The sequence below is a fragment of the Canis aureus genome, chromosome 31, assembly GCF_053574225.1.
Source record: "Canis aureus isolate CA01 chromosome 31, VMU_Caureus_v.1.0, whole genome shotgun sequence".
In the NCBI taxonomy this organism is placed as follows: domain Eukaryota; kingdom Metazoa; phylum Chordata; class Mammalia; order Carnivora; family Canidae; genus Canis; species Canis aureus.
In genome coordinates this window covers 26,137,492-26,162,589 of record NC_135641.1, presented here as the reverse complement: position 1 = coordinate 26,162,589, position 25,098 = coordinate 26,137,492, and the positions used below count along the sequence as shown (strand labels likewise).

At 38.9% G+C, this 25,098-nt stretch overlaps 1 long non-coding RNA gene across 1 annotated transcript; it reads left to right on the top strand.

Moving 5' to 3' along the window:
• Window positions 1-549: 549 nt before the first annotated feature.
• Window positions 550-2,297, top strand: LOC144302586 (uncharacterized). The gene is made up of 3 exons (XR_013369521.1): window positions 550-687; window positions 1,099-1,263; window positions 1,577-2,297. It is a non-coding gene; the product is annotated as an uncharacterized LOC144302586 (long non-coding RNA).
• The last annotated feature ends 22,801 nt before the right edge of the window (window positions 2,298-25,098 follow it).

Genomic DNA, 25,098 nt, shown 5'->3' with positions numbered 1-25,098 from the left:
TTTACCCACTCACCTTTCAACTTTTTCAAGTTAACTGCTGAGTGGGGGAGTCACTTCCTTAGAAAACTTCCTGAGCTTCTCACTAATTTGGCCACCTCTCTTCCTCATCCCCAGATTTTTAACTCCTCATGATTAATATGGAGGACCGTTCCATGCTTAACACCTCTATGCCAAAATCAATCCATGCCAAAATTTTCATTACTGATTTCTAAAACACCCAGTCTCTTACAAGTCCCACAGGATTTTCTCTGACATTTTTTTCTTTCTTTTAAATTTCAGCTATTGGCTTCAAAAAACCTATTTTGAAACTAAAAAGAAGAGGCTTTTTTCCTTTCTGGTGTCTGAGCTTCTGCAGTAACAATTCATCCTGAAGGCCTGAGACTACAGAGAATAGCCCCAGGATCCAAGAAATTGGAAGGAGATGAGCTCGTAGATTAATATTTAAGATATTATTCACTGTTCCAGAAAATAGGAGCGTTTGAATTCCTTGCCAGGAAGGAGGGGTTAGTAAGAATTTATAATCTAGAATTCCCATATCCCCAGCCTTTAAATCGAGGTATTCCTGCTACAGAATCCCAAGAGACATGCTCAGAAGACCCTGTAGGATACCTTCTTCCTATATCATTAATCTCCATCCAGGTAAAATCACAGGACTCATTACTCCTGTCTGACTTACCTCCTGTCCAGGTGAGTGTAAGTTATAAGAACTCATGTTGGCCCCTTAGATCTCCGATAGTAATTACTGGTCCTGCACAGAATTGTATCACCATATAGACAGGGCATCTCCTAGGGATACATGTTCAGAGGTTATCCTGGCAGGCCCACCATGGTGAAGAAGAGGAAGGGTAGGTCTGTGTAAAATGCATTCACATGTTGCAGCAGTCTGAGTAACTGGAATGTGTTGGCATTCTCCTGGATAAAAAAATAAGATGCTATGAAAAAATGCATGCCAGAGTAGCAAGCTGTTCCACCTCTACTGGTGTGCAAGCCAAGGCAAATTTCCACTGTAAGAGGACCTTAAAACTATAAAAATGTTGAAATTGACACATCATTATTAGTAATTTCCTTACTGATTGATATTCAAATTATGTTTTCTAGGTCCTGGCAGGTGAATAAGAGGGTATGTGGCCACTCGGGAGACATCAGGGAAGTCCCAGAACATGGGGCAAGCAAAGGATACATGATCAGAAAGGGAAAGACAGTATTATGGCTCCAATGAGTGGGTGTAATGAAGGAGCTGGTGAAAAATAAAAATCTCAGCAGGTGGGTAAGACAAAAGGCATCAAGGAGGAAGAGTGTTAGCCAGGGTGTTGCTTTTACTGCATATCTAGCACATCTCTCCTCTGCACCCCAGTTCCACCATAACCCACTCTGAGCTCAGGTAATGCAAACTCATTTTCACATCAGCAAAAGGGATTAGGAAAGTAAATCTTCAGAGGAAAAACACCAATGATGTATTTTAAAGTCGCAAGCAGTGTAAATGATGTTTTTATCCACTCTTCTGTATTATTCATGCCTCAGCTCCCTGTCATGGCCGTGCATAAATGAAATTTAACAAATGTTGTTTGGTCCACAGTGGCCCAGAATCACGCAAGAAGCTGAAGATCATCCGCAACTTATTCCAAGGGCTTACAGAGTATGAATGTGAAGGCCTTGGAGATAATCAAACTCAAACTCAAAATCAAAAGACTTCCAGTCTTTACAAACTCCCTTTGATAAACAAAAATTCCCACACCCGGCCTTAATTGCATTTGAAATTCAAAGTAAATTAAATATTGTGACAGAAAGGCAATTCAGATCAATGGAACAAAGTGTGTTGCTGTGTATTTATACCAGATGCTCCCCTTGACCTTTTATATAGATCCTCCTTTGAGAACTAAGGTGTAGATAAGGAACCGGCAAAACATGGCCTGTCACCTGATTTTAAATGGCCCATGGACTGAGAATCACCCGAATGTCATCATGTAGGGGCTTTTCTCATTATACTCGGTACTCCAGAGTCCCAGGATCATAGGGTACAAGCCAGCGACTGTGCAAGCCATGGTAAGAAGAGTCACTGTTGCAGGGGTTCAGCATAAACGAATGTCTCCTAAGGAGAGGAGGAAAAAAGATAGACAAAACAAAACAAAAACACTGAAACTAATTATGAAGATGCTGTGGGGAATCCATGCTGCCCTCGCATGTGCCCTGTCATGTGACCTGGCCCTGTGTAACCTTCTGACCTGAACCGGATGCTGCTCCCCGCCACCCCATCAGTCTGGGTACCACCTGCTGCTTGTACTCACACCCACCTTGCAGCTGCAACCCAGAGCTGCCAAGGTGAGATGTGAGGGAGGGCACTGGGAAAAGACAAAAACGAGAGAATCTAGGAGGGGGAGTGAAGAGGGGGAGCAGTTGGGGGGAAGGAGTCGAACTTGGTTTTCTGCTGGAGGCTACATTTTTATTTTTATTATTTTTTTTTCTGACTGGCACGCGTCTTCTTTGTTTTGAATAATGGAGATAATTATACATTCAAGGGATCACACTCTAAACCCCTCGAACGATTAAGAAATCTTATTGCAGGCAATCATGAGAAAATGTAAGGGAGGATTACCCGGAGAGACAATGGAAATCATACTTCTTCAAGTCGCTTGCTTAGCAGAGAGACCTAATCACTATTCTCCTCTCTTTCCCATGGCCTAATTGTTGATATTCCAGGTCTCTCTCAGGGAAGGGCAATGCTATCTCCTAAACCCTGTTCATGTGAAGTCAGGGGTTTGGATGGGTCCCTCTTGGGAAAGTGCTGCCTCAGTGATTTTGTTACTGACCTGTAAACTCCCATTTACCAGCAACTAGAGTACAAGAAAACCTTTCATTATGTTCAGACTGCAAAATTCCTTGTGTAGGAAAAGGAATCCTGTGAGTCATTTGCTTAATTTGACAAATATTTATTGAGAAGCTACCCCATGGCAGACATTATTCTAGAAGCTGAGGATAAACCTGAATAAACTATAGTCTGTGACCTTAAAGGCCTATATCTACTCAAGTTGGATAGAGAACTTGAGAACTTCCTGTGAAGCTGGAAATTCAAATGTGTGTCATGAAGAATATGAGAAAAGTAAGTACAGATTATTCAGGGGCTGCCTAGGTGGAGCTAAACTAACTCGAAGAGTAAATGGAATTAACAAGGAAAAGACACATGAGAAGAGAGAGAAGGCAGGTGTCAGGCCTTTGTGAAGCCCTACAGTTGAGGGAGATCATGGATTGTTTATATATGTAGGGTGCGATTGATCAAACCTTGGGGAGGGGAACAAGAGGCAGGTAAATTGAAAGTGAGAAGGGTAAAGAGTCTGCGAACATCTACCAATGCCCACCTTTGAGCCTTATCCTGAGGATAAGGGATGTATCTGTAGAATCAGAGGGCAATGTAGAGCCTCAAGTTTCTTTTTTTTTTTTTTCTTTAAGATGTTATTTATTCATTTGAGAGAGAGAAGGAGAGAGAAAGAGAGAGACAGGGAGAGCATGAGTGGGGGGGGGGGGGGGGAAGGGCAGGGAACAGAGAAGCAGACTTAGCACTGAGTAGGGAGCCTGATTTAAGGCTTGAGCCCTGGACTCTGAGATTGTAACCTGAGCTGAAGGCAGACACTTAACCAACGGAGCCACCCAGGTGCCCTCCAAAATGCACAATTCTTAAGACAAGGAGTTGGAATTTAAATCAATGCAGTCTGTCTGCAAAGCTAAAGCTTAACATAGGCCCAGGAATAAAACAACAACAACAACAACAACAACAAAAACCATAAATTCCAACTCTGATTCTCAATGACTCTGGGATCATGGGCTTTTGCTGCCTGAAGCTTTCCTTGCATTTAAATGAGAAGGATGGGTTAATAATCCCCTTCCTCATTTCTAATATCAAGGCATTCTATTTCTCAGAGATGGCCTGCAGAAAAACAGGGATATCTATCTCAGGGATAATTCCAAATCTCTCCTCCTCTCCCTCACTTTTTCAGTCTTCTTTCCTGGGGGTTGGGTTGAAAATCCAGTGACAGAGTGATTTCCATAAACACTTGTTGACTGTCAGTGGATCAGAAAATACAATAACTTTGGAACTTCTCCCCTCACATCACTGTCATCAGGTTTTGTCTTCTTCATGGTCTATCAGCAGTGACAATCATCCAGGTTATGTTTTCTCTCTGTCAATTACACTTTAAGCTGATCAGGGTGAGACTTTTCATTAAAAAATCAACAGCTCTTGGCAGCCCCAGTAGCCCAGCAGTTTAGCGCTGCCTTCAGCCTGGGGTGTGATTCTGGAGACCGGGAATCGAGTCCCACGTCGGGCTCCCTGCATGGAACCTGCTTCTTCCTCTGCCTGTCTCTCTGCCTCTCTCTCTATCTGTCGTGAATAAGTTAAAAAAAAAAATCTTTAAAAGAAAAAATCAACAGCTCTGAAAAGGCAGGTGTTAAAAGCTAACAAAAGGATTCAATGTTAAAAATGGCTAATATGTTTGCTAAATTTTGAATGGCCAATAGGTGCCCTTTTCTGAGTTTACACCATTATCCATAATATAGAATGGAAGTCATGATTGGGGAAAAAAAAGAAAGAAAAAGAAAAGAAAAGACCTAGAGGATGGTAAAGAACCAACCCATTTTAGTGCCCTGGGGTTGCCAGAGCAGTATCAACATTCAGTTGGCTTTTGATATTGGAAACATAACTCAGTGGTCTCAGCTTCAAAATTCTTAGACTTCCTGGAACCACAGGTTTAAAGTCTTGGCGAGCTTGAGTCATGGCTTTGGTCTCTGTTTCCTTAGAAAAAAATCTGAAGAGCAAGTGATTTATGGTATGTTCTTCTTCTAGAAGAGCTCTCCAACCCCTGGCCACTGAATGGACTTTGAAATATGCCCACAGGGAGCCTTTATCCAAGGACAATCTTTGAGTGCTTATTATTCACTTTACTAGTGTAGAAGCTCTTTAATCATTGTCTCTGCATTTGCTTTAATCTAGAAACTGTCAATTTATTAGCTTGTAATGTGCCTGAAGCTTCTCACCATCCTACTGGAGAAAGACTAGTATAAATTCAAAAGTTGATTCTAAAAAAGTCAGAGTGATGTGAGAGAAAGATAAAAAAGACAAAATAGTACAATAATTATAGTAGAAAACTAAATTTTATTTAGGGGAAGAAGCATTCTATATTCTGTTTTAAGTGGAATAAAACCGTTTTTTAGCTCTAGCCAATACCTAAAGGATTTACAGCACCAAAACTTTGAGATATGCATGTTTCAGGGATGCTCCTAAAAATAAGTGTTTAGAAGCTGCCAAAACAAACAAATATACATATATACTTATTTATATAAATCTATAAATATAATATATATTATAATATTTACTATATTATATATATATGAATATAAGAATTATCAGAGCATCAAGAAAAATAATATTTAAGACACAGGAACCAAAATAGCACAAGACCAAAGCAGTAATGGGATAAATACTAAAGAGAAGATGACATAAATGAGTCCAGAGAGAAAGGACTAAAGAATGGTACTGTCCTTGTCTCCTGGATGATCTAAAGACTAGCCACAGCTGGTCTAAGCACTAGAATCACTGAGCTCTACCTATGGGATTCTGATCTGTTGCTATTTGTCTCATATCTCTTCCCAGAGTTGTTTCATTCTCAAGTAAAATGTTCATTTTTAAATTTCCTTACAGAAGAGACCTTAAATATTACGTAATTCAAGTCATTCACTTTTCAAAACAAGCCATTCACTTTACAAATGAGGAACCCAGGGCCCCAAGAGGTTAAAGTGAATAGTCCAAAGTTTCCCAGGTGGAGAGTACCACAGACAGGACCAAAATCCTGGATCCTCTAATGCCCAAACCACACATCCTTCCAAGGGTCCATTACTCCTCTCAAATAACCACCACTTTCTTCGTAATCAAAGTGGTGATTTCTGCAAAGGCAAAGAAATACTGCAGGTAATTGCCAAATGTTAGATTTTAAAATGAGCAATTGGGATCTATATATCTATATAGAATTACTGGAAAGTGCAAAGAAGACAAAATTACCATGTTTCTTTTCAAGCCGGTCTCAATACAGTCTTCCAGCATACTGGCTAAAAATAATAGGTTCCACCTACCCTGTCAATTAGCCATCCTGTTATTATTTTCTTGCCAGAAATAGAATTTAGGGATTCAAAGGATCCTAGAGATAGCCTGGACTTACTTTCTGATCTTATGAATGAGAAGGCTGAAGTACAAAGAGAATATCTTATAAAATCACAAAATATTAGAATTTGAAGGGATAATATTTAGTCAACTCAATGCTTAATTCAGAGAAATAGATGCACAAAAAGTATTTAACTATTATAACACCTGTGCTTCCCACCATATCTGTCTGAGAACTGTTCATATTTTGTCATATTTATTTCAAATATTTTTATTGTAAGAAATAAAACGTTGCATATATAGTTGAAATACTTCTCCCTATCCCCCAAATCTCACTGTCCTCCTTATCAACCCAGGGAGAGCGAGTATTAGAAAAAGGTTTTAAATCCCTGTAGTCTGTGTATAAAATACATCTGCACATATAGATATCAACAGATAATACAAATTCTCTACTAGCTCAAAAGGTTTAAGGATACTTCAGTCAAAACTATTCTGATTTTGTCCACTTGTATATTATTTTTCTTAGAAATAGTTGGCAGAAAACTACTGTAACATAACAAAATTGTAAACAATTTAAATCAAACACACTCATTTAACAGACAAGTCAAAAAGGCCACATGACTTGCCCCAAATGATACAGCATCCTCCTTCAGTGAGAACCCAGATGCCCTCCCCCTACACCCACCCCTAAGTTACCTTTACACTAGAAAACCCCACCTGGTTGTCTTTTTCCCCCTATTTTAAGTGCTGTGGATGTTTTTCTTCATGATTTTTAGAAAGCCACACTTCTTTTTCACACCTCCATTCAAAAAAGAAACAATCCTGGGGTTGAGAAATCTCATACCAGAAACAATATACTCTTTAACTTCACACTTTGTTCTCAACAGTGAGGCAGCCAGGCAGACACCAGGCTCACAAACCATTATGAATCTGTCAGCAATTAGAATTCTAAACCCTATTCGGTTTTTACTTGCTTCAATCAACTTGTCACTGCAGTGAGGATTATCTACTTTCTCAACATAAACATCAACAGAAGTGAGTGCAATGGCTTGTGTCCTGGGCGAAGGCACTGCCAGGGAGAATGTTAAAGAGCACATTCTGCAGACAGGAGGGATCTGGGGCCTTAATGGGCCATAATTAGAGGGGCAGAGCCTACTAGCCTTTGTGTAAGCCTTCAGAATTCTGCTCTTTCAGATCAGGAGACATTTTGGAAAATGCAAGGAGACTGTTGTCTGCTTCTCTCTTCTCCCTTTCCTGAGCTAAAGAAAGGAACAGAAGAGAATGCTTCCATACAGTGTTTGCCCTCAGATTTAAAGGACCCCCAGGATCATGCTGCCCAACCCCCTCATTTAAAGGATTAGGAAACTGAGATGCAGAGACGGGAACACCAGGCCAAGGTTAAACCTGTGACAGAACCTAGTGTCCTGACTACCCAACCCTGTGCTTTTTTCTACCTCGCCACACTGCCCTCTGCAGGGTAGGGGTGAGGGGTGGAAAGAACCTAAGAAATGAGATTCATTCTCCTCCCACACCAAATGCTTTTACAGATTTCCATTTCCACCTAAGGGTGCAAAAGGCCAAGCAACATCGTGCAATAAGCGTGAGGACAGGGCAAGCCCAGGGTGCCAGAGACATCTAGAGGAGGGTCTCCTGCCATCAAATCCCTTGTGAAAATAGTGTGTAAGGACACAAGTAGAAATTAATTTAATTCTTTTCAACAAGCTATTTTGTAAATTATTATCTAAGGAAGTTAGAGACATATAGCCTTTGTCATCTTCTACTACAAATAATAGCTAACATTAACTTATTCAATCTTCATTATAACTTTATGAGTCAGCATTTTTATCTTAGTCTTTATTTTACAGATGAAGAAACTGAGGCATGGAATGTTGGGTAATTTGCTCAAGGTTATGCATATGGCAATGTCAAAAATAAAATTTTGCCCTAGATGGTCTGGACCCGAAGCCTCCACTTTTAAATAGAACGGTGGGGTAATCAACCATCCATTTACTTAGGACTATCCCAGGAAATTCCTTGGCCCTGGAGAAACCAAGACAGTTGAGCACATTGCAAATAACTGCACTGATTCTTTTGTGTGTCAACAATTAAACCCAAGTCTCAAGAAGTGATCCAATCAATCAGGTTGCCATACCTGTCTTCATGCCCAGGCTGAGGTCAGAGGAAAGAACTTAAATATTAATATGTTATATATACTGAGAAATTTTCATGATTTATGTCATCTGAATTCTTACATGCACCTTGTATAAGGATCCTCTCCAGCTCTACATGCTTATAATCCATTAATTTTAATAATTAAAGCAATTCTTCCCTCCAGAGGGACATTCTATTCCCTACTGAAAAGAAAGAAAAGAAAGAAAGAAAGAAAGAAAGAAAGAAAGAAAGAAAGAAAGAAAGAAGAAAGAAGAAAGAAAGAAAGAAAGAAAGAAAGAAAGAAGAAAGAAAGAAAGAAGAAAGAAAGAAAAAGAAAGAAAGAAAGAAAGAAAGAAGAAAGAAAGAAAGAAAGAAAAGAAAGAAAGAAAGAAAGAAAGAAAGAAAGAAAGAAAGAAAGAAAGAAAGAGAGGGAGGGAGGGAGGAAGGAAGGAAGGGAGGAAGGGAGGGACCACAGAGGATTGGGTCAGCTGCATAAAGTCTCAGTTAGCAAGTGGTAGTGCCAGGATTTGAACCTACGCAAGCCCCATGACATTGAGACTTCTTTATAGGGAAATGGCTACAATGAGGAAGTCTCAAAATATGAAAATCTTACCTGTTTGGGTTTTTTTTTTTCCAGATATGAGAATTCACACCTAGAAACTTAGGTATAACTCTTTGAGAATCCCCTCTTTCTGAGTAGAGCTTTGTGCTTCTTCCTCCTCCTCACTTAGCTGGCCACAACTGGAGCCCAAACCCTCAATGCCCTCCCTTCTCCATGCTGTGTCCACACTATTTCCCCATCTTAGAATTTTGCTCTTCTACTGTTGTGCACATGTAAAATTCCTACCCATCCTTTAAGACCCTTCCTAAAAGGCTTCTGTGTAATATCCTGATTTAATCATTCTGTTTCCTTCCCTAAAAATCTTTTACCTTTTTAAAATAGGTATCCCAATCCACCTTATTCTAGAGTCCCAGAGTGTAGAAATAAAAGTCATGTTCTCTTTTTGTGCTGGGAACCCAACCCTGGCTTTCCCATATTTCCTTTCCCAGTACCCCCACAGTACCAGAAATAGCACATGCACACAGTCAGCAGTCAGTAGTCCACAGTCAGATGGCTTGTTGAATGAATATGTGAATGCATCAGTGCATCTAGTTACGAACTATGATGGATGTATGTAGAGATTTGGATAATGAAAACAAATGTCCCGGATTTTTGTGTATGTCAGGGGGTAATTTCTTTGACACTTCTAGACCAGGCTCTACTCTAAAACCAAAGCAAAAGATTAAGACAACTGGCTAGTTGTATATTAGGTACCTACTTCTATAAAACTTAAGTACTTTTACATAATTGCTCAGTGTTAAAAATAATGATTTTGAAATGGTTTAATAGAAATAAACACACGGCAAGGAATCAGTTTCCACTTTCTTGGTAATAACCCAAACTCACTGTGTGATCTTTGGTTCTTCTTTTGCCCAAATGATAGGAGGATAGTGGTAGAATTACATGATTTCTAGGATCCCCTCCAGCTCTACATGCCTATAATCCATTAATTCTAATCGTTAGAGCAATTCTTTCCTCCATAGGGACATTCTGTTCCCTACTGTTATAATCTTGGCATTCAGAAAATTCAGGATGAATAGTAATATCAATACCAAATTGGGAAAGGACCAGTTGAAGCTACCTGAGGAAGAAAATGGTGTTCTGTTTAAAGGAAGGAAGCCAGAGATTCTGGAGGGACATGATGTGTAGGCTGGGGGTTTAATGAGTTTGAGGCGTGAAAAACCCAAGCTTCAGGGCCACATTCTCTGGCACTGTTGAGCACAGCATGTCTCCGTGCCCTCTGTGGCTGAGTTCTATTTTAGAATGTACTCACGCCTGAATCCTCTAACACAGCTGTGACCGCCTGTTAACTTTTAGGCATGGTTCTCCATTCAAGCAGATGGCTTTTGGGTTCATTTTGACAGACCTGGGGAAAAGGCAGCTAGAGGAGGTCAAATCCAAAAACGATCAGCGAGTCAACTTATGGTACAGAGGCAGACTTTATTGAGATCGAAATGCAGCAAATTCAGCCCAGTGGACCAGGGAAGTTAAGAGATTTCTCTATGAAAGTCAAAAGCAAATGGTATAGGAAGACTCACTGGACAGCCCCACCCACCAAGAAATGTTTCATCCAGCAATGGAGGGCCTCTCAAGACTTCTCTACTATTAACGTTCCTATCTAGCTAGGACATACCCCTCGAGACCTTAACCCATGGAAAAAATGAGAGCACAAATGAGTGGTTTCACCATGCTCCCACCCTTCTCCCTTCTGGAATCCCTTCCAAGGCCCAAAGTGCAGAGCTGTCAAGTCCTGCCCTGAATGCTTTGCTTAAGTGGATGCCCAGCCCTACTGAGGAAGCTGTGTCAGGGTTGGGTTAAGCTCTCCAGCTGCTGGGAAGGGCTGAAGCGGTCACCATGGAAACGAGCCCTTCATCAATCATTTAATGACTCACAAGGAGATCATTGGGATGCAAAGGGAACTAATGTCCCTGAAAGGCTACACCTTTTTCCTTAAAAAGGGCTGTCAGACTGCATTCTTGAAAAACAAGCCAGCCACTTGCAGAACAAAGTGGAAATGGCTATGGTTGCTTCTTGTCTCTTGAATTTAGGCCTAGATGCTATGTGCCCTGAACTTGTGAAAACAGGAAGGCCCCCATCTGTGTGGATCTTGCTATTGCAGCCAGTTCTATTTGATATAACTGTATGTCAGAGGGATAAGAAAACTTTGGGTGTAATCTAGTCAAAATTCTCTCTCTCTCTCTCTCTCTCTCTTTTTTTTAAGGAATAACTGAGAGATCAGAGAGTTAATAACTTGTCCAAGGACCTTATAGTGAATCAGTAGGAAAGCCAGGACTACAACCAAGGTCTTGTATTACAAATCTGTTACTCCTTCCACCATCCTAAGGTGAGAGTAGATTTTACTGTGAAGCTAATAAAGATTAAATTCAAAATACTTCCTTTAATTAAAAGTCCCTTCCAAGGCTGTGACAGGAATCTTAGCAATGTATTCTGTTGATCTTTCCTTTTTTCTTTCTTTCTGAATTCTTTCTTCTTTCTTTCTTTTTCTTTCTTTCTTTCTTTCTTTCTTTCTCTTTCTTTCTTTCTTTCTTTTTCTTTCTTTCTTTCTTCTTTCTTTCTTTTCTTTCCTTTCTTTCCTTTCTTCTTTCTTTCTTTCTTCTTTCTTTCTTTCTTTCTTTCTTTTTCTTTCTCTTTCTTTCTTTTTCTTTTTTCTTTCTTCTTTCTTTCTTTCTTTCTTTCTTTCTTTTTTTCTTTCTTTCTTTCTTCTTTCTTTCTTTCTTCTTTCCTTCATTTTCAAAAGTAAGACATTTTAACTACAATTGGTGAAGAATGCTGCTCTTTTCTATTCTGCCTTCCATCCTCATTTCCCCTCCAGATGGAAGCTATGGGCATTTGTGGGATCTGGCTAAGGGGAAGTTGAGGTAGGTTAACATTTAGTTGGGGGGTTAGTGAGATATAATTATGTGGTTCCCAGTCACTCTTCTGCAGACCGAAGTTGCTGTTTATCTTGATATAGGCCTGGCCTCCAACAACACTTCTACAACTAACTAACACAAAGATTCAAAAGGAGGACATGGCCAAAATTCAGTTTTCTGGTCATACAAATGGACCCTAAGACATCTGGCACAGGAAACTTGAGGATAATGAAGAACAAGATTAAAAACCCATGGATTTAGGAGGTGTTCTGAAAATTCTTCCAAACTCATATCTCACAGGTGGAAGAAACTGTAATAGATATTTTTCATTAGTAATGATAAACCATGAAGCCAAATGAAACTTGTCTAACTAGAAATAACAATTTTGTTTTGTTTTGTTTTGTTTTGTTTTGTTTTGTTTTTGAAATAACAATTTTGTAAAAATACATTTCAATCAACTGAGGAAAAATGGAATTATCTACTCTTTAAAGAGAATAATTATTAAAATGTATTGTTATAAGACGAGGTACTCAACCAATGTGCTGTCAATAATGCATTTGAATAAAGTATTAAAGGTGTGTTTTTTTAATTGAAGCATAATTGACATAAAATGTTGTGTTAGTTTCAAGTGTACAGCATATGGATAAGGATGTTAACTAATAAGGGTATTATGTTATTTTCTGGATTTTTTAGTTTTTGTAGTATTGTCAGGTTTGTAATAGCTATAATTTTTTGTAATTGATTTGGTTATATTTTGTCATTCAAAAACTTGATTTTGTGCCTAATTTTGTATTTATAATGTTATGTTATTTTTTCTTAAAGAGAGTGCCTATGTCTTATATATAAGCTGAATGAAATTTGGATCTGTCCCCTGCCTATGATACTTGTTTAATAAGATTGCATTCCCCATAGGATCACTAAAAATGACAAGACCTATCTGGAATAGGGTTTATGGGTCAGAAAGTCATCCTTACTGTACAACCTTTCTAGGACCATCCTCATGAGAATTGGGCATTACAGAAAAGTGTTCAGAGTATTTTACTTTGTGCACAGGAATAGTTTCTCAATGTCAACCCCCTTGCTAGTAACAGGAGCAAAGCCTTAAAACACTTCACTATTACTCATCACTGTTATATTTGTATACTGTTTATCTCCCAAGCAACCAAACTACTTAATCTCATCTGATTTTACCAAATCCAATTCATCTTCCAAACATACACATTGGTGAAATATATCTGGGAGAGAGGTTATTCTAGCCCATTTCACAGAAAGAGAGGACTCAATTGTAGTGATGAATGATTAAAATCCCAACTACTCAATTATATCTCTGAAATATTCTCTACTGAGAGTGTTGCTGTGAGGGTTAAAAAAGATAACATATATGAAATATCCAAACCCTAATACTAGCATAGGAGTGCTTGCTAAATGTTACTTTAATGTTAGATGATTCTTTACCCATAGGTAAGCATTTGCCAAGTTGAGTTCATGAAGCACCCAGATGCCTGGAGGCATTTCTACAGTTCCTTGAAAGAAAATGTGGTCACAGTACACAAGCTTCAAATTTCTTCACTCCAACATGAACAATGGATTGTAAACCTGAAACAAGAAACCCAACCCATAAATTTTTCTTTAAACTTCGCTGGTTAGAAAACCTTACTGAGAACAGATTCATGAGGTGCTATCTCATCAGAAAACCTTAACTGACTCTCAATATACCTACTTCTCAGTTACATGTCCTTGGTCAAGTCATTCTATTTATTTCTATTTGATTTCTTTCTCTGCAAAACAGGATATAAATAATTGATGGGCTTGTGAGAGAATCACTAAAATAAAATATACAAGTTTGAAGACTTATAGATAATGAGTTGTTATTTTTGCCAACGAAGATGAAGGACTAAAGCTAAAGAGCAGATCATCTGTCTTACATTCCTCCTTCCACAAGGAAGTGATTTCCATCACTGCTTTCCACAAAATTACTAAGTACACAGATGAAGGTGACATACTTAACATGACTCCAGAACAGTACGTTAATGGATATGTAAAAACAAATACATATTTGACAAAAGACAAAAAATAAGAGTTGCCAGGAAAAGCTAAATTATCTCACTAACATCTTCATTGACACAGAGGGGAGATAAGATAAAAACTCAAGTGAAACTAAAGTGAAATCAAAGTGAAAGCATATCATTTAAGTTAGAAATACAATCAAAAGAAAAGTGAAAATAATGAACAATTAAGGAGACAAGGAAAGTGTAACGTACAGTATATGTGAATTAACTCTGGTTCTTTCATATAGGAAGTTAATAGATAATACCTGATGTTGATAAATCAGTACATAGGAATAAAAGCATATTTGTCAGAGTTATCAAGGTAACTACCAGCAGAACCAGGAAGGCTCTGAAAATAAGTTGCCACTAAGTCAGAAGTTGGAGATGAGTTGGGAAGGTGTTGGTTTCCATAGAAGCTCTTCTGTATCGTTTGACTTTCTTTAACATTTGATAAAATAGAAAAAAGAAATAATCCAGAAAGGCATGTGTTCTTGTTTGTCTTTGGTGACATTAAGATAACCTCAGATATTAAACATTTTATTAAGAATTTCATTTTCAGAATGGATAAAGAAGCTGTGGTCTATGTATACAATGGAATATTACTCAGCCATTAGAAATGACAAATACCCACCATTTGCTTCGACATGGAGGGAACTGGAGGGTATTATGCTGAAGGAAATAAGTCAATTGGAAAAGGACAAACATCTTATGGTCTCATTCACTTGGGGAATACAAAAATTAGTGAAAGGGAATAAAGGGAAAAGAGAGAAGATGAGTGAAAATATCAGTAAGGGTGACAAAACATGAGTGACACCTAACTCTGGGAAATGAACAAGGGGTAGTGGAAAGGGAGGTGGGTGGGGGTTTGGGGTGACTGGGTGATGGGCACTGAGAGGGGCACTTGGCGGGATGAACACTGGGTGTTATGCTAAATGTTGGCAAATTGAACTCCAATAAAAAATTTAAAAAAAATAATTTCATTTTCAGCCATCTCTTTTCTTCATTCTATATGTGTTGTTCAGTAAGATAGCCACTAGACATACATGGCTATATGGAATTTAGCTAATTAAAATAAAATAAACATTTCAGTTTCTAAGTCTCATCTGCCACAATTCATGACTCGTGGCTACTGTGTCTAACAGCACAGAATTATGGTTTCCATTATTACAGAAAGTTCTACAATCTCATCTACATGTAAGGCGGTAACTACAACTCATTCTTGGATGACTCCTTGACCTTTATCTCTAGCCAAAGATCTTCTCTCCTGAACAACACACCTTCACATACACCTGCTGGTTAGATAGGAATATTTTCACTTGATGTCCCATAGCTCTCATACTCAACTTATCCAAATCTTCACACATTGTATTTACCATGAGTCACTTTTACTTTGTATATTCCCTACCCGTACTATTGAAGTCACTCACTTTTAGTGAGAAGTCACTAGAATCAGTTGGCTGGTCTCCACTGCTTGCAGGTCACTTTCCTGAAACCATTGGCAGTCTGGGAGAACCTCAGTTCATCATTTCTTCTTGATGCACCTCTTCTGGCTATAGTATCTACCCGGTCATCATGTTCTGCTTATTCTAGATGTGGCCTTACTTCTACTAACTGAATTCTGTTCTAAAACCAGCATGCTCCTGACTGACCCTCTGGGCATCACTCAGATAGTCTTATGATCTTTTTTTTAACCCCAGTAAAATGCCATTCCTCACTTTCTATAACTATGATACAGTCTGAATATTGCTATGTGTTTTTGATGTAACCACAACAAAATCTGGAGCATAAGAAGGGTTTTGCTAAAATCAAAATACTATTTCTTTCTAAAGTCAGGGAGCAAGCCTAAGCTGGGCTGCTGCTCTGTAAAACCAGATCACAAAAAGGTAGTAGTTTTACAGAAGCTTAAACATAGACTACTGAAATGGGTTGAACCCCAAATGCCTATGGCATTGATATCATAAAAACACATTTACTAATTGCATAATATGTAAGATACTGTATTAAAGGAGAAATTGGGGTGCCTTCAAGGACTTCACAGTCAAGCAGAGGAGAAAATAGTTTAGTGGTTATCTTTAACATAAGTGAGGATCCAGTAGGATGGCCAGTTCAACAATTAACCTTATTCTAGTGGGCCTTTTGTTCTGCAGAAGTTAGAAAGCTAAATATTACAACCTCAGTTTCCTTTGTAGCTAGATTTTGGGTGTGATTACGTTCTAATTTAATCCAGGTCTTCTCTCTACAAATAAACAGTCTTAGACAAGTTTCTTTGCCTCTTTGTACTTTGCTTTCTTCATTTCAAGATGGAGTCTGTAACAATATATTCTTGACAGAGTTATAAGATTCACTGATACAGTGAATGCAAAGACCTTAGCACACTGCCTGGTACCTATAAACATGCAATAAATTCTTGCAATTGCTATTAAGAGGAAAAAAATGTAATGTTGTTCCCATATCCTGCTTCAGGATAAGCTAGGAGGAAGGGGGCAGAAAGGATCTCATTTATTTTGCTGGTGCAGACCTAGCAGATGCAATGTAGCTCTGGAGCCAGCAGGTTTAATGGAAGCTCCTGATCATTAGACTGTAGCCAAGGGGTGTGATCCTGGTACCTGCTGTTGGGATTGCAACTCTCTAATTGCTTCCTAATTGCGGAGATAACTAATCCTTAGGTGGTCTGATTTTGCAGTGTTGTTCTGGGAATCACTTCTGGAGTTCCAGCCTAGAGCTTATGCTTCCAGACTTTCTAACAATGCTGTGAGTACTTAATTCCACGTATTAAAAACACTTTGCATTTAAAATAGTGAAATGGCTTAAATCATGTAAAACTGAGTCCAAACCTGATATAGGCAGGATGGAAGAAATGTCATCTGTTTCTGCCGTTACAAAGCTGTAGTGGCTAAGTGAGATCTGCATGGCAGTTAACTGGGTCATATCACTATTCCAGGTTTTGGTTTCTTCATTTGTAAAATGGAAAGTAGTAGTAAAGCAGTACATGTAAATGGCATTTTATTTATTCTGCTTATTATGAGGAATTTTCCTTACTATTGTCTCCCAGGATCACCAATGGAGTAGGCACCACAACTGCATACTTTCAGCCAGTGCAGCGTGTTATATAAAACCATTTGTAAATCAGGTCCAAAGAATTTCCCCCAACACACTGGTTGTAGGGAACTCTCCACAAAGCCATAGATGTGGGTTGGAGAGAGAAGAAAATGTAGTGGGAATATGTATCATGGTTTTCTGGGACACTTACACATACAACTTACATGTGACTTCAGGACTTGCTTGAGGTCCATGTATATATTTCCTCCAATTGATAGAATGCTGCTGTGCATGCCCAAATTTTTGACTTGGTGGATCTGACCAAGGCAGTGTAGGCTATACCACAACTTGGTGGCCTATGGTCAAGTGCTCAGTCTCTACTAGGGCCCAGTATCTATCCAAAAGGAAATTGTTATCTAAGAGAATGGAATATTTTTGTTCAAAATCCTAAGGTTAAAAAAAAAAAAAACAAAATCCTAAGGTCTATCCAGTGATTTACCTACAGGGGCTGGCCAAAGTTTCCATGCAAGATTTCAGCCTGCCACAGATACTTCAAGCAGCAATGATCTGCTGAGTATATAACCCAAGTGATAAAACAGCCTGCACTGCAGCTTGGACCTGTTCCAGATCTTTCCCCTTTTCTGTGCACCACTGAAAACTAGCAACCTTTTGCATTAAATGTACAATGGGTTCAAGCAGCAGACACAAGTGAGGTATACAATTGCCTCCAAAGTCTAAAGAACCCCATTAGGCACTTTAGCTCTTTCTTCGTATTCCTATACAAAAAATTGCCATTTGCTTTTGGACATGCATCTTAACATGTCCCAGACCAAATGATCCCCACACTGGTGATTTTTCATGACAAAAGCCTCAGAATTTGGGGGCGATATATTTCCTTGCATGTGTCACACAAGTGTTAGAATAGTTGCTACTTTCTGTGCACTTAGCTAAGTCAGTATATCATCAGTGAAACAGCCCAGTGGGATGTCTTATAGAACAGAGAGGTAATCAATTTCCCTTTGACTAGAATATAACATAAGTTGGAAGGTTGAAATAACCCTAAGTGTACTAGTGGTCCAACGGTTGAAAGCAAACTGCCCTGATGATCTTTAATAACAGATAAAAAGAAAAACAAAAACAAAACAACAACAACAAAAGCACCAGCATACCAGTTGTCAGGGAATGTTTTGTTTTTTTCTTTTTTTTTTCTCAAGCAAAAAGGAAAAAAGAAACTTCCATACATCTGCATCCATAGTATAGTTGAAGCCAGCACTTAATTAAGTGTATAATAATCCATTCTCATTGTTTGTAGACTCATAACCAAATTAGGTTTCTTACAAGTAAGTAAAACGGTGTGATTTGTGAGAAGGTATAATATACCCCAAAATAATTATGAGGTTTTATCAATTTATACCAACAAAAAATCAGAGAACATGAATGGGAACCAATCCTAAGGATATTAGAACAGAGTGGAAGATATATAATATTGGAGTAGAAAAAATATTATTGATTATAAGATTCAATGTGTATGAGCCCCTAAAAATGGCTCAAATAGTTTGTTTGGCTAATTGCCTAAAACATGGGGCTAAAGGAAGTATATATTGAATGAAATTGAAATGCCCAGGAGAGGACCCCATCTCCTTTGAAAGGACCCCATTTCCCTTAGGAAATTCCAGAGATGCTTCCTTCATCAAAGCTATGAGAAATATATTTGTGAGGGGAATCTCAACATGCTTAGGATGTGGCTCTATTGTCACTATTCTCTGTTGACCAGAAATGGCAGTAGGAGCTGTTGCCATTGAAGTGAATATAACAGTATCCTGGGGTGGTAGGTGCTGATTCAAGTCATATTTCTATTCACTTCTGCTTATACAGATCAGGTAAGACTTGAGTGGGCTGCCCAACTTTTTTTGTTTCAGAGACAAAACAATCAACTAACCAATGCTAAACATCTCTGTGGATCAAACCATACTTGATTACTGCTTTGGCTCAATGGCCCATCATAGTAGCCATCCTACTGTGTCCTCTAAATTAGAGACAGGAAAAAAAAAAAATGACACTTAAAAATAATGTTGTCTAAGCTGCCTTAGAAGCACATCCTTGACAGAAACTATAGAAGAGGAAATTTGTTAATGATTTATGAATAAATGTTAAACAGATACTTTAGCCACAAAATTAACAAATAAATTTAAAAGTCAGGAAAGAAAATCAGTAATTACTAGAAACTACTATGGGTTTACTATGAGTAATCCATACTAAATTGGTCTCTTTTTTTTTTTTTGAGAGACAGAGCTAGTGCATGGGCATGCATGCACTGGAGCTGGAGTTGGGGAGGAGCAGAGTGAGAGAGGAAATCTTAAGCAGGCTCTCTGCCCACAGCAGAGCCCAACTCAAGACTTCATCTCAGGACCCTGAGATCATGACCTGAGCCAAAATCAAGAGTCAGATGCTTAACTAACTGAGCCACCCAGGCGCTCCTCATTTGTTTCTTAAATGAGATTACCAAATCAGAAAAAACATTATATACAGTATGAAACTAACCCTAAGTTTCATGTAAACAACTAGTATGATAAAGAAACCTGGATTTCATTACTAGTAGGGTGGTGGCAAATGAAGTAAAAATGCACTGTAACCTGCACTGGTCAGCCTATATATGAACTCCCAGGCCTGTGTGGCTCAGTGGTTTAGCACCGCCTTCAGCCCGGGGGTGGGGAGTGATTCTGGAGACCCGGGATTGAGTCCTGAGTCGGGCTCCCTGCATGGAGCCTGCTTCTCCTTCTGCCTGTGTCTCTGCTTCTCTCTTTCTCTCTCTGTGTCTCTCATGAATAAGTAAATTTTAAAAATCTTAAAAAAAAAAAAATAGGGCTCTATCTAACCCATCAGATGAAGAATGGTTGTAAGCACCGGGGTTTTTGTGTCAAAAAAACAAAACCACTTCTTTGGGAGAGAATACCAGTCAGCTGCCTTTATTTACTTGAAGTGTGACCACATGGAATACAAAATTGATTTATTTTGAGTAACTTTGGAGGAAGATCTAGAATTAAGTAGATAAATTTCTAGAGAAGAAGATTTGGTTACAACATTCAGAAAAACTTTCTCCCTGCTGTAGCTGCCTAGCAGTAGAATTAGCTGCTATAGAAAGCTAAGGATTCTCTGCCTTGGAAATGTTTTAGCAGAAGCTTGGTCGGCAGTTGCTGTACATGTTTTGGTTGAGGGCATTCCTGCAATAGGTAGAAGGCTAAAGTAGATGGTGTTTAAGGTCCCTTCCAGTCTCAGCTTCAGTGAGTCCATAAAGAGTAAGCAGAATGTAAAAAGAAAGAGAAGGAATTTCTAAGAAGGATGACATAGGCATCCTTGACAGGATGTGAGACGCAAGGGGGTCGTTTCAGAGAACTTTAGAACCCGACATACTCTCCTTTCATAATGTAGCATCCTGATCCTTCCTTCCTATCTACCTACAAAGAATTAATTACACCAGACCCATTGTTTTTTCCCCTCAATTAAGCCCACCAACGATGATGCACTGATTTAGATGTCATGCCTTTCCCTGGGAATGGAGATACATGGAAGAAACAGTGGGCCAGGAATAGGAAATTGGAAGCTGTAGGATCTACTCCCAGTTTTGGTAAAAATTCACCATCTGCTTTTTGAACAATTCCTTGCAAATTCCATGTGGCTTCACCCAGGAGGAGACTTGTGAGATGCTTGCTAAGATCTTTTTAGGACTGAGAGCAAATAGCCCATCAGACACAAGATCTAGACTCAGGCGCAACCTCATGACTTTGCTTCTCATATTTCACATTGGTCACAGCCCTGAAATGAAATCTAGCTCACGTATTTTTTGTCTTGGGTTTTAGGCTGAAGCGAGAATTTAGCAGAAGATACCATGATTCCTCCTTGAGGCTACAGAATTCTTCTAAGGGCTTGCTGCAATCAGTAGAATAAGAAAAGTATGAATCAAGTCTCAGTTACTTCCAAGGCCTCAGAAGGAGTTCTTCCCTAGCTTCTGAGGAACTGGTATCCGTGAGGAAATCTGGAGGCCTGGCCCCTAGCTGCCTTAGAAGCACATTGTGGGAGGTGCAGACCAAAGGTGAGTTTACACATCAGTGACTAAGGTTTCCTGCCACTAAGCATAAGAAGTCACTCATGAGCAGCGTCCCTAAACCACAGCTACAGGATGTGGGCACAAGCCCTTGTATAATTGTTGGCCAAGAGCCAACAAGCATTCATCCCTGTGCAAATACTTGGGCTTTTTTTGTTGTTAACCTTTGAAAACCACAGGCATTAGTCTCTCTTTCTTCCCCTTGGCACGAGTCATCTTCTTTTCTCCAACTTGGTCTCTTGTGTGTAAAGAATTTCTGAGGAGCTTTTAAGCCTAAATTTAATACTTTTGCCCTCCCCTCTCCTGCCCCACAAAATGCCAGGCAGAGGTAAAGCCGCCTTACAAAATATCTGCTGGCTCTGCCCGCTTCCGCAGCTTTGTTTGGGCTTTTCGATCAGATAGGAAATCAGAGAGTTCTATGAGTGACCTTAGCTTTAAGAAAAGACAGGCAATTTCTGGAAATTCCCCTTAAACAAGGATGACCTATTGTTTTCTTACTTCAGATTTAGCCCAGCAACTATGATGCCCTGATTTAGATGATATGCCTTTCTCTGGAAATGGAAATATATGCAAACAGCAGTGGGCCAGGGATAAGAAATTGGAAGCTTTAGAGTTTAATTCCAGTACCAAAATCCACCATCTGCTTTTTGAGCGATTCCCCCGCCCCCCCCCCCCCCCCCCCCGCCCCCAAGTTTCTAGGCCTTTGCTTTCTGTTCTGTGGAAATGAAAGCATTGGGTTGAATGGTTTCTATGCCTCCTTAGCCCCAGGGTCTGTGCATTGGCCTTCTTGGTATTGCTTCAGCAAGGGGACAAGGAGAACAGGCCTCAAGGCAAAAGATCTAAAACATATCAACTGGTTCTCTTTTCTGCCTTAGAGAATGGCCAAAGGTCAGGCCTCCAAAGAGGCCCAGTTGCCCACTTGAAGGTCAGGCTTAGCAATTCTTGACAGCTCCCCTTCTTGAAAACATTAGAGAATCCACCAATCTTGCCTCTGTACCCAAATATCCCACATCCTGCTGTGAAAACCCAAACCTTTGCCAGCAAAATAAATTTTTTTTTTTCTGAAAGAGATGGCAGATGGATGTTGCAGGGTCTAAATCAAATGAAGGAGAATTTACTAACCATCAGAACTGCCTAAGATGTATCAGGAGACCTTAAACAATCTGTCAATAAAGATGTTCAAGCAGTTTTGAAAGGAGACATATCAGGGATTTTGTAGTGGGATTTCCTGAATGGGATAAAGATCAGATAGAGAAGATGGCCAAACATGACATTTTTATGATGATATGCCCAGTATTTAATACCTCTTGTAAATACTCCTATTCCTAATCAAATTTATGATGTCCCTTTCAGAAACTTTATTGGTATAATTCAGATGACAATCTGAATGAAAAGCCCAGACATATAGTAGGTCCCCTGTTTTGCGGTTTGTATTTCCTGTTGAGCTTATGGACAAGGAACCCAAATGAGAACACTAAGTGTCAAATGGGAGAATGATGGTCAGTAGGTCCATAGTGATCAAGGAAAAATTCTCAGAGGGAACTAAATATAGTTCCCTTGGATGTTATCCTACTTTCTGCTTCTAAGTCTTACCACTCTACAGGCAAATATTCAATGTTCTTTGTTTGTTTGTTTGTTTTGTTTTTTTATTTAATACCATAATTTAATCTCATTTCATTCAGTCCTCACAAGATCATTATGAAGTGGGCAGAAAAGGCACCACTGTCTCCATTTTACAGATGAGGACAGTAAATCTTAGGAAATTTTTCTAGGGTTTCATTTGACTGATTCAATTCTTTCCAAAGAAAAAAAATGATTTAATTAACTAATCTTTAGCAACATTATTTGGAAGATCATAAAGTCTCTAGTCTTAAAGTATGATATCAATCACCCATCTTTCAATCCTTTTCACAATATCTACTTACTTAGCCCTTGCTTGAACAATACCAAGTGATGGCAGGCTCTCTCTTTCAAGGAGCAACCCATCCCATCTTTGACATCCCTACCCATAAGAAGTTCTTTCTTATCTTAAACTGACTTGCAGATTCCTGAATCCTCACATTGTTTGATCATAACCTACTTTCTAGGTCCCATGTATCAGTTTATGGTATATCCCACTAGACAGTCTTTGTGAAATGTGAAAAGCATTCTCGTGTCATCTCTGAGTTCATTCTTCTCTGTATTAAACAGTTCTGGTGTTATTCAATGCTTACCCTATATGTTAGAAGCTAGACCTCAGGGCTAAGAGACATCTCCCTCCTCTCACCTTTTGCATTGGTAGTGCTGCACCGTGTCCTTTAGAAAGTCACTTGGGAACAGTCTGTTCTGGGTTATGAGGGAAGAAAGAAGTGCAGAAAGAAGTCTATTGTCAGGCTGATCCTTAAATGGTAATTCAAAAGAATGTGCTGGACATTTCAGATGCTTCTGCCAACAAATGCCACTATCTTGAGGCAAATAGGGATTTTCGGGCAGCAGTCTTATAATAATTTGCCAATTATGCCTGCTTCAGAACCATTGCCAAAACAATCCAACGACTTTTCATTCCACTACTGTTGACAGGACAGAGAAAGATTTCAACATTTCCTTTTACAGTCTGAATAGAAGTTCCCTGCCTTGGGGACTATAACAATATTTGCCATCATGAGGTGGGGGATTTGGGGGGAAGTGAGTGCTCAGAAGGGGAAAGGGGGAGAGAGAGAGAAAAATCCTAATGGAAGTAAACAAAGACAAAATGAAACGAGAGTTATTCAAGGCGTGGGTTTTGAATGCCTGCGTCAAATCAATGTTTGTTAATGAATCAGAGGACAAATCTTTGAAATTGAGGAAATAAATTTTTAGAAGAAAAGACTTTAAAAATACACTCTGCACAACCTCCCTACCAAAAAAAAAAAAAAAATAGCTGGAATTTTTAACTTGAATACCAACCAAGGTGTCTTAACTTTGATTCTTGAGACAGACTTGAAAAGCTGATTATAATAATATTTATGGTGTTCAGCATTCAGAGCTTCTTTTCAAAATAAATTTAAAAATTAAATTGAAAAACTGAGAAAGAAAAACTTGAAGAGATGAGAACAGGTGAAATAATCTTCTGAGTTGTTTGAAATGAGACATTCATCAGGGAAAGAAAAAGAAAATATGAGAGAAAAGAGCAAAGGAAACAAAATAGGTTCGGACAGTAGTTTTGAAAACATGCTTCTCAAAACCTCTGGGAGCCATCGACATTCTACAGGGGACACCTCTGAGACCCAAGAAAGAGGAATCCAGAGGCAATCCCATGTCCACTTCTATCTTAGTGGCCTCACTTCTACCTATTTTACATATTAGGAATCCAAAACAGATTTCAAAAGAAGGGAAGTGTCTGCTATTGGAAAAAAAATAAATTTTGTTTAATAAATGTTTAAACAAAAAACTGCAAAAGGAATAATCCATTAAAAATTCTTGAGCAAGGAGTGATAGGATTAAATTGTGCTTTAGATATCTGACAACCAATGCAGGATGGATTAGAATAGAGTCTAATGGCAAAATTATCCAGGTGAACAGAATAAAAGACTTGATCTAATAATATATACCTATGAAAATGTGAAGGAGAAGGAATTCATGACCAATTTTCAAAGAAGAGTGAACTTTAAGCTTGACCTCTGGGCATTGGGGTACAATGCCAAGCCACACATAAATTGGGTACTGCTATGGTCTGATAGTTGGTGTCCCCTCAAAATTCATACGTTAAAATCCTAAAGCCCAATGTGATGGTATTATGAGGTGGGACCTCTGGGAGGTGATTAGGTCATGAAAGCAGAGCCCTCATGAATAAAATTAATGCCCTTATAAAAAGAAGCACAGGAGAACCCTATTGCCTCTTTACCATGTGACTATATAACAAGAAGTCTGCAACCCAGGAAGAAGGCCCTTACCTGACTATGCTAGAACCCTGAACTCTGAATTCCAGCCTCCAGAACTGTGCAAAATAAACTTGTTTTTTTATAAGCCATGCAGTCTGTGGTATTTTATAATAACAACCCAAACAGACTATGAAAGATACGATACCATACAAAATCATTTGGCAATGAATTTAGATATAGCAAAATTGATGGATTTCAGGGACAATTACTGGAACCATAAAAATGCCACAGAGAACTCCA